The 7,914-nt window shown below is 46.1% G+C and overlaps 1 long non-coding RNA gene across 1 annotated transcript; it reads right to left on the reverse strand.

Annotated features, from left to right (window-relative positions):
• Positions 1-211: 211 nt before the first annotated feature.
• LOC142918217 (uncharacterized) lies at positions 212-3,952 on the reverse strand. Its single transcript, XR_012937442.1, has 3 exons — positions 3,850-3,952; positions 3,500-3,565; positions 212-2,200 (listed from the first exon to the last, which is right to left on the reverse strand). It is a non-coding gene; the product is annotated as an uncharacterized LOC142918217 (long non-coding RNA).
• Positions 3,953-7,914: the final 3,962 nt, after the last annotated feature.

A 7,914-nucleotide genomic window follows, 5' to 3' on the forward strand; every position in this document is an offset into this window, starting at 1 on the left:
CACCGTACTATTGTTGCGTCATTCAAAACGAGTAGGCCGTTGCATGCTGGCGTCTGGGTCAAAATGTATCAAATTCTAAACATTACGCTACAAATAATAAATCACGGCGTTTCGATAGCAACACAAGCAATCGTCATCAGGTGGGACAAGCACAGCAGCACTAATAAGAAACTGCTGGAGTAGGCGCCTACTACTTCAGCAGTTTCTCTTGCTGTGGTTGTCCCACCTGATGACGATTGCTTGTGTTGTGATCTAAACGCCGTGATCTGTTGTTTCTACCCACGTGGTGACTTTACCGAAATAACTCAAGAGTGTGGATTCCTGCAGTCACGAAAGCTTCGAATCAAGATTGCCTACAAACTACACAACCGAGATGACGCATCATCGCCCCCTACTAACAGGCTCTTGTCCACATGCAGGCTGGTGCAGGGCCACCACCTTGCGCCACACAGGGGAAGCTGCTATTTGGGGATGCTCTTCGAGTGTTTCAGACGAGATACAAAACTCCGAGTTGCTGAGGCGGTTAAGCAAGCACCGTGTAAATGCAATTATTATAACATAGTGAATGCTTGGGGGCTTATTGTCTCTCGCTCCTGGTTGGAGATCTACCCAACCCACGGGCCCACAAAGATTGGCCGCCCTTACTCTGCAGGATGAACCTAAGAAATCAGTGTCCAACTTCACATTATTGTCATTAAAGGCCTGTGACAAAGGTGCATCTATTGGAGCGACATCGTCTATGGCTTACACATCTACCGGGTCTCCACTTGACTTTGTATTGTCTAGGAGCAAGTCCACCCACACCTACACTTCCACAAACTGCTGGGAGTTGCCTCGCTCTGCCTCACAGTCAGAATTCTCCTCCTGCTTCACGTTGCCTCCATCGATGTGAAGGTCGGATTTTGAAGTTGAATCTCCATCTTCACATTTAACCTGCACTTCTTTACTCTTCACCATCACTTCTTCCCTCTTCACCATCACTTCTTCGCTCATCACTTCTTCCCTCTTCACCGTCACCTCTTCACATTTCACCTCGATACCTTTAAGTGTCAAAGCTGGGATTTTCCTCCGGTTCTTGTTTCATGAGGGATGGGCTCATTGCGGCACTTTGACTTTCACAAGCTGACTTCAGACTAAACTCCTTGTGGATCTTCCTATGCTTGTGCGTTCTCTGGTGCACTTGAAGATTTTATGAATCTGCAAACGCCTTCCAGCAGAGTGCACCTGAAGGGTTTCTCTCCTGTGTGTTCTCTGGTGTTTTTGAATAGATGACTGTGAGAATGCCTTTCCACACACACTGCACTTGAAGGGTTTCTCTCCCGTGTGTGTTCTCTGGTGTCTTTGACGATTTGATGAATCTGCAAATGGCTTCCCGCACAGAGTGCACCTGAAGGGTTTCTCTCCTGTGTGAGTTCTCTGGTGTACTTTAAGATGTGGCAACTGTGCAAACATAATCCCGCACAGAGTGCACTGGAAGGGTTTCTCTCCCGTGTGTGTTCTCTCGTGTCTTTGAAGAACTGATGGCCATGCAAATGCCTTCCCACACACAGTGCACTTGAAGGGTTTCTCTCCTGTGTGTTCTCTGGTGTACTTTAAGATGTGGTGACTGTGCAAACGCCATCCCACACACAGTGCACTTGAAGGGTTTCTCTCCTGTGTGTGTTCTCTGGTGTTTTTTAAGACCAGATGACTGTGAAAATGCCTTCCCACACACACTGCACTTGAAGGGTTTCTCTCCTGTGTGTGTTCTCTGGTGGGTCTGAACAACTGATGAATGGGCAAACGCCTTCCCGCACAAGGTGCACCTGAAGGGTTTCACTCCCGTGTGTGTTCTCTGGTGTCTTTTAAGAGCAGATGACCGTGAAAATGCCTTCCCACACACACTGCACTTGAAGGGTTTCTCTCCCGTGTGTGTTCTCTGGTGTATTTTAAGAGCAGATGACTGTGAAAATGCCTTCCCACACACAGTGCACTTGAAGGGTTTCTCTCCTGTGTGTGTTCTCTGGTGGGTCTCAAGAACTGATGGCCATGAAAATGCCTTGTCACACAGTGCACTTGAAGGGTTTCTCTCCTCTGCGAGTTCTCTGGTGCTGTGTCAAATTTCCAGTCCGATCCGTGCTGTATGCACGCTGGTCGCAATATTGACTTGTCGTACCGAGCTGCTGTGCTGACTGCCTTTGCTCCATCAGACCAGTGTCAGCTGCAGACAGAAAATAAGAATATGCACACCATCTACACGTCAGTATCGAGGCACAGAGGAATGCATATATACAGTCACATGTGACTTGCACGTCTATACTTATTTATATATTCATGATGCAGTGAAAAAGTTTCCCAAATACCTCACACGGGCTGTCATGGCACACAATGAGAGGGCAAATGGTCATAAATATGCCTGGAAGCCCTCGTATCTTCAAGATGAATGTTAACTCAAAACTCCGAGTACATAATTTCGGCAAAGGGTGTTGAAAACAAAACTATTTGTGTTATGCAGAAATGCATGAATTAATGTTCAATCGCAACTTAGAGGTGTGAATCCAGGCTCAGATGTCCTTAAATGCTGGGATGAACAGATCCGACTTCAGCTGAATGTGTGTGCTGTGTTCACCTCCTGTTTCCATTCTTACAAAGACTTCCAGAGAAAAAAAAAACTATTGTTTTGATATAACTTCCGTGTTCAACAGAGTTAATAGATCTTCTTTGGTTCTTTTGGTAAAGTCACGTAGAATGAGAATAAAATAATAAAATAAAACAATAAAATTCTCACGACGTTTCGGCCACAACACAAGTGGCCTTCTTCAGGTGAAAGGAACAAACCTGTCGGGACGACAAAGCTACAATGAACGCTGCTAAGATTCGTAGCGTCTTTTAAACTGGTTGAGAGAAGTGAGGCACCTTGACAAAGGGGTTTACATAACAGGATAATTTAGCATAGACTTTACTGCAAACACAAACTTGACACTGTCACGGGTCAAGAGGCGGTGGCATGTCCAGAACCATGCCTGGCCACCTTCATCTGCTCAGCATTAATGCTTAATCACTCCACCAAGTAATTAATTGAGGATCAACAAACATAGCCGAGGCTAACTGGAGTTTGCATGTCTCTCTCCGTGGTGAGATGTTAACTACCTCACCTGGTATACAGGAAGTCGTGGGTTCGATCCCGACCCTGACGCCTGCTGTATATTTGGAGTTTGCGCGTCTCTACGTATAGTGTCTTTGACCGATAGACATTGACACACGTATTCTTGGTTCTTTCGGTAAAGTTACGTAGATAAAAAATAACAATAACAGATAATACAATTACATTAAATAAAGACCACTTGTGTTGCAATCAAAACGTGGGGGTTTTTTGCTTTATTTACATTTTTTTATTTTTATTATGTTATTTTATTTTATTTTCTATCTACGTGACTTTACCGAAAGAACCAAGAATATTAATTCCTGCAGTCACCAAAGTTTTAAGTCAAAACATTCACACACGTTGACAAAGCCTCACCTTGTGTTGTTGTGGGCAGGTCGCTTCTGATAACAAGAGCGGTATAGCAGCTCAAGCGGGCTTGGCCTGGTGAAAAAAATAAAAACTGCGTGAATATTTACAATAAAACAAAGTTACACAGTGGCGAGCCGGGTGAAGACAAATTAAACTTAAGCGAGATAATTAAAGTGAACGCAATCAGGCGAGGGCAGGAGGCAAGGCCCCGCGTGGCCAGGCCCCGCGTTGTAAAGTTCCAACCTGGACATCGATTCCCATGCTCGCTGCTACTCAACTGACATCCCTACGAGAGAGAGAGAGAGGCTCTACCTTGGTAAACAACAACCACCATGACCACCATGAGAATTTCTCACCTCGGATTTCAGTCCAAGCGCGGATCGGCAGCCTCCTGTTACCTCGCGACGTCACGCGGGTAAGCAGGTATCATGACGTCACTTCCGGGGTAAGAGACACGCCCCTCCCACAATGAGCGGCTCTGTAACTGAATAAATTATATACTTAGTTTTTTCGGTAAAGTCACGTTGAAGAGAAACAACAAAATAATAAAATATATATAATCCAATAAAAAATTATCATGACGTTTCGACCATAACTCAAACGGTCGTCTTCAGGTGTGTTGGTTTGCAAAAAAATATTTTTAAACGGCGCATTTATTTATTTATAAAAAAACGTTAGTGCCACGCGCAACGATTTGGCAGTTTACCCAGGACTAGTCCATCTATATTCTGAAAAGAGGAGGGGGGAGACGAAATTTGTTATAATGTATGCTGTCTGAAAGCCACTGTAAGCGTGAACAATCAATTAAGACCTGAAATGGTTTATCAAATCTTTCCAATGATTGCTAAGATAGAATCCATCTTCTCGGTTGAAATTGTCTCTGTGCTTGTATATGTGGATAGCCTCATGAACGAATCTCTCATGGAAGCCAGATGGCTTACAAAGAACCTCTGTCTTGGAAAAGTCAATGGCATGTGAGCCTACTGAATTAGAACAATGATCTGCCACGGCCGAGGTGTTGGTCCTACCGTGTTTAAGGTCTGCTTTGTGTTCACGAATGCGGTCCGAGACATGGCGTTTGGTTTCTCCAATGTAACTACTACCACAGAGGCAACTTAGTTTGTAGACACCAGGGTATTGTATGTCCGGAAGCACATCTTTTACAGACGGAACCAGATCACGGATTTTATGTAATGTGTTGAAACGGACCTGGATCTTGTGTTTATTCAAGATTTTGGAGATCTTTTTTGTGATCCCAGCAATGTAGGGTAAAGTGATGGTTTTGAAAGGCTCCTCAAGAGGGTTCTTCTTCATGGTTTGAGTGATAGCTTTGCGGATTATATAGTCGGAGTAACCATTAGCCCTAAGAGCTTGGTGTACGTGCTTGAGTTCACTGCTTATGTGTTCCTGGTCGGATATGCATTGGGCTCTATGATACAGAGTCTTGATGAGAGAATTCTTCTGTGATGGATGGTGGTGGGAATCCGGTTTCAGATAAGCATCCGTATGATTAGCTTTCCTGTAGACAGAGTGGCTCATTGAACCATCAGGTCTCTTTTTAATTAGGACATCCAAAAAAGGTATCTTGCCATCTATTTCGACTTCCATGGTAAATCTGATGGCTGGGTGTATGGAATTGATGTGGTCGAAGAATTGGTCTAGAGCAGGCCGGCCATGTGGCCAGATGACAAAAGTGTCATCCACGTACCTCTTCCATAAGGTTGGGCGCAGAGTGGCAGTCTGGATGGCGTCAGTCTCAAATTTCTCCATGAAAATGTTAGCTATAACTGGAGAAAGGGGGGAGCCCATTGGGGTGCCCTCAGTTTGTTTGTAGAAAGTTCCATTCCAAGTGAAGTATGTATTGGTTAAACAATGTCTCACCAGGGGGGGTACCTCAGTGTTTAGTCCTTGATGAACTAAGTCTTCAATGATTGCAATGGTGTCAGGTACAGGAACCTTGGTGAATAAGGAAACTACATCAAAACTGACAAGCAGGTCGTCTGGGGACAGGGAAATACCCTTGATTGTCGATACCAGGTGAGTAGTATTTTGTACCGCAGAGGTGGTCTTTCCAGTGAAAGGATGCAGGATTTCAGACAAAAAACGAGCTAGTTTGTAGGTGGGGGAGCCGATAGTAGAGACTATGGGACGAAGGGGTGTATCTACTTTATGTATTTTTGGTAAGCCGTATAATCTTGGTGGCCTGGCAGCAGAAGGTTTCAACGAAAACTGTTTAGATTGATGAATTAATGCGGTTGAATCAGAAATTATTTTGTTGGTTTGTGTGACAAGGCTGTTGGTGGGATCTCTTTTTATTTTTGTATAACTACCATCGTCGAGTAATTCTTTAATTTTGTTGTTGTATTCTATTTTATCCATGATGACAGTAGCATTGCCTTTGTCAGCTGAGAGGACTACAATATCATTCCTCTTTTTTTAATTTATATAATTCAAAACGCTCATCTTTGCTGAGGTTGCTAGCGCACTAACCGCTAGACTACCGCCACACACGTTACACACACACGCACAGTACACACACACGGTGCACACACAGTGTACACACACACGGTACACACACACACAATACACACACACAGTACACACACACACACAGTACACACGCACAGTACACACACACACAGTACACACACACACAGTACACACACACACGGTACACACACACACAATACACACACGTTACACACACACAGTACACACACAGTACACACACACAGTACACACACACAGTACACACACACACAGTACACACACACAGTACACACACGCACAGTACCCACACGCACGGGACACACACACGGTGCACACACACGCACGGTGCACACACACGCACAGTACACACACACACAGTACACACACAGTACACACACACGCACAGTACACACACACACAGTACACACACACACAGTACACACACAGACGGTACACACACGTTACACACACGCACAGTACACCCACACGCACAGTACACACACACAGTACACACACAAATGCACAGTACACACACGCACAGTACACACACACACACGCACGGTACACACACGCACGTTACACACACACATGCACGTTACACGCACACGCACGGTACACACACACATGCACGGTACACACACACTCACGGTACACACACGCACGGTACACACGCACACATACGCACACGCACGGCACGCACACACACACATGGTACACACACGCACGGTACACACACACACTGTACACACACACACGGCACACACACACACGCACGGTACTCACACACACTCACAGTACACACACACAGTACACACACACAGTACACACACACGGTACACACACACGCACAGTAGACACACACAGTACACACACACACGCACAGTACACATACACGCAGTATATACACACACAAACGCACAGTACACACACGCACAGTACACACACAGTACACACACACACGCACGGTACACACACGCACGTTACACACACACACGCACGGCACGCACACACACGCATGGTACACACACGCACGGTACACACACACTGTACACACACACACACGCACGGCACACACACACACGCACGGTACTCACACACACTCACAGTACACACACACAGTACACACACACACGGTACACACACACATGCACGTTACACGCACGGTACACACACACACGCACGGTACACACACACTCACGGTACACACACGCACGGTACACACGCACACATACACACACGCACGGCACGCACACACACGCATGGTACACACACGCACGGTACACACACACACACTGTACACACACACACACGCACAGCACACACACACACGCACGGTACTCACACACACTCACAGTACACACACACACAGTACACACACACGGTACACACACACACGGTACACACACACGCACAGTAGACACACACAGTACACACACGCACAGTACACACACACGCACAGTACACACACACAGCACCTGCCCCGAGCACCTTAACAGACTGTTGGGGCAGGTGCTGTTAGCGAGCACCTGCCCTGACAACCTTAACAGACTGTTGGGGCAGGTGCTGTTAGCGGGCACCTGCCCCGAGCACCTTAACAGACTGTTGGGGCAGGCGCTGTTAGCGGGCACCTGCCCCGAGCACCTGAACAGACTGTCGGGGCAGGTGCTGTTAGCGAGCACCTGTGCAGGCCAGCACGGCTTGGTGAATGAGCTATTGTGTGTGTGTGCGAACTTGAGAGGGTGGGTAGGTGGTTTTGTGAGTGATTGATTTGTATAAATAAATATTCTGATGAATTTGCAACTTGGTATCTGAATTCAATATTTGGACGGCAGAACGTGTATTTACATTCGTATTCATGTGTGTCATGTATGAAGTGTATTTGTTGGGGTGTGTGTGTGCGCACCTTCTACCAACAGTCTGTTCAGAAGGGT

The sequence above is a fragment of the Petromyzon marinus genome, unplaced genomic scaffold (assembly GCF_048934315.1).
Source record: "Petromyzon marinus isolate PM22_M1 ecotype Great Lakes invasive population unplaced genomic scaffold, UKy_Petmar_22M1.pri1.0 PM_G_Scaffold_58, whole genome shotgun sequence".
Lineage (NCBI taxonomy): Eukaryota > Metazoa > Chordata > Hyperoartia > Petromyzontiformes > Petromyzontidae > Petromyzon > Petromyzon marinus.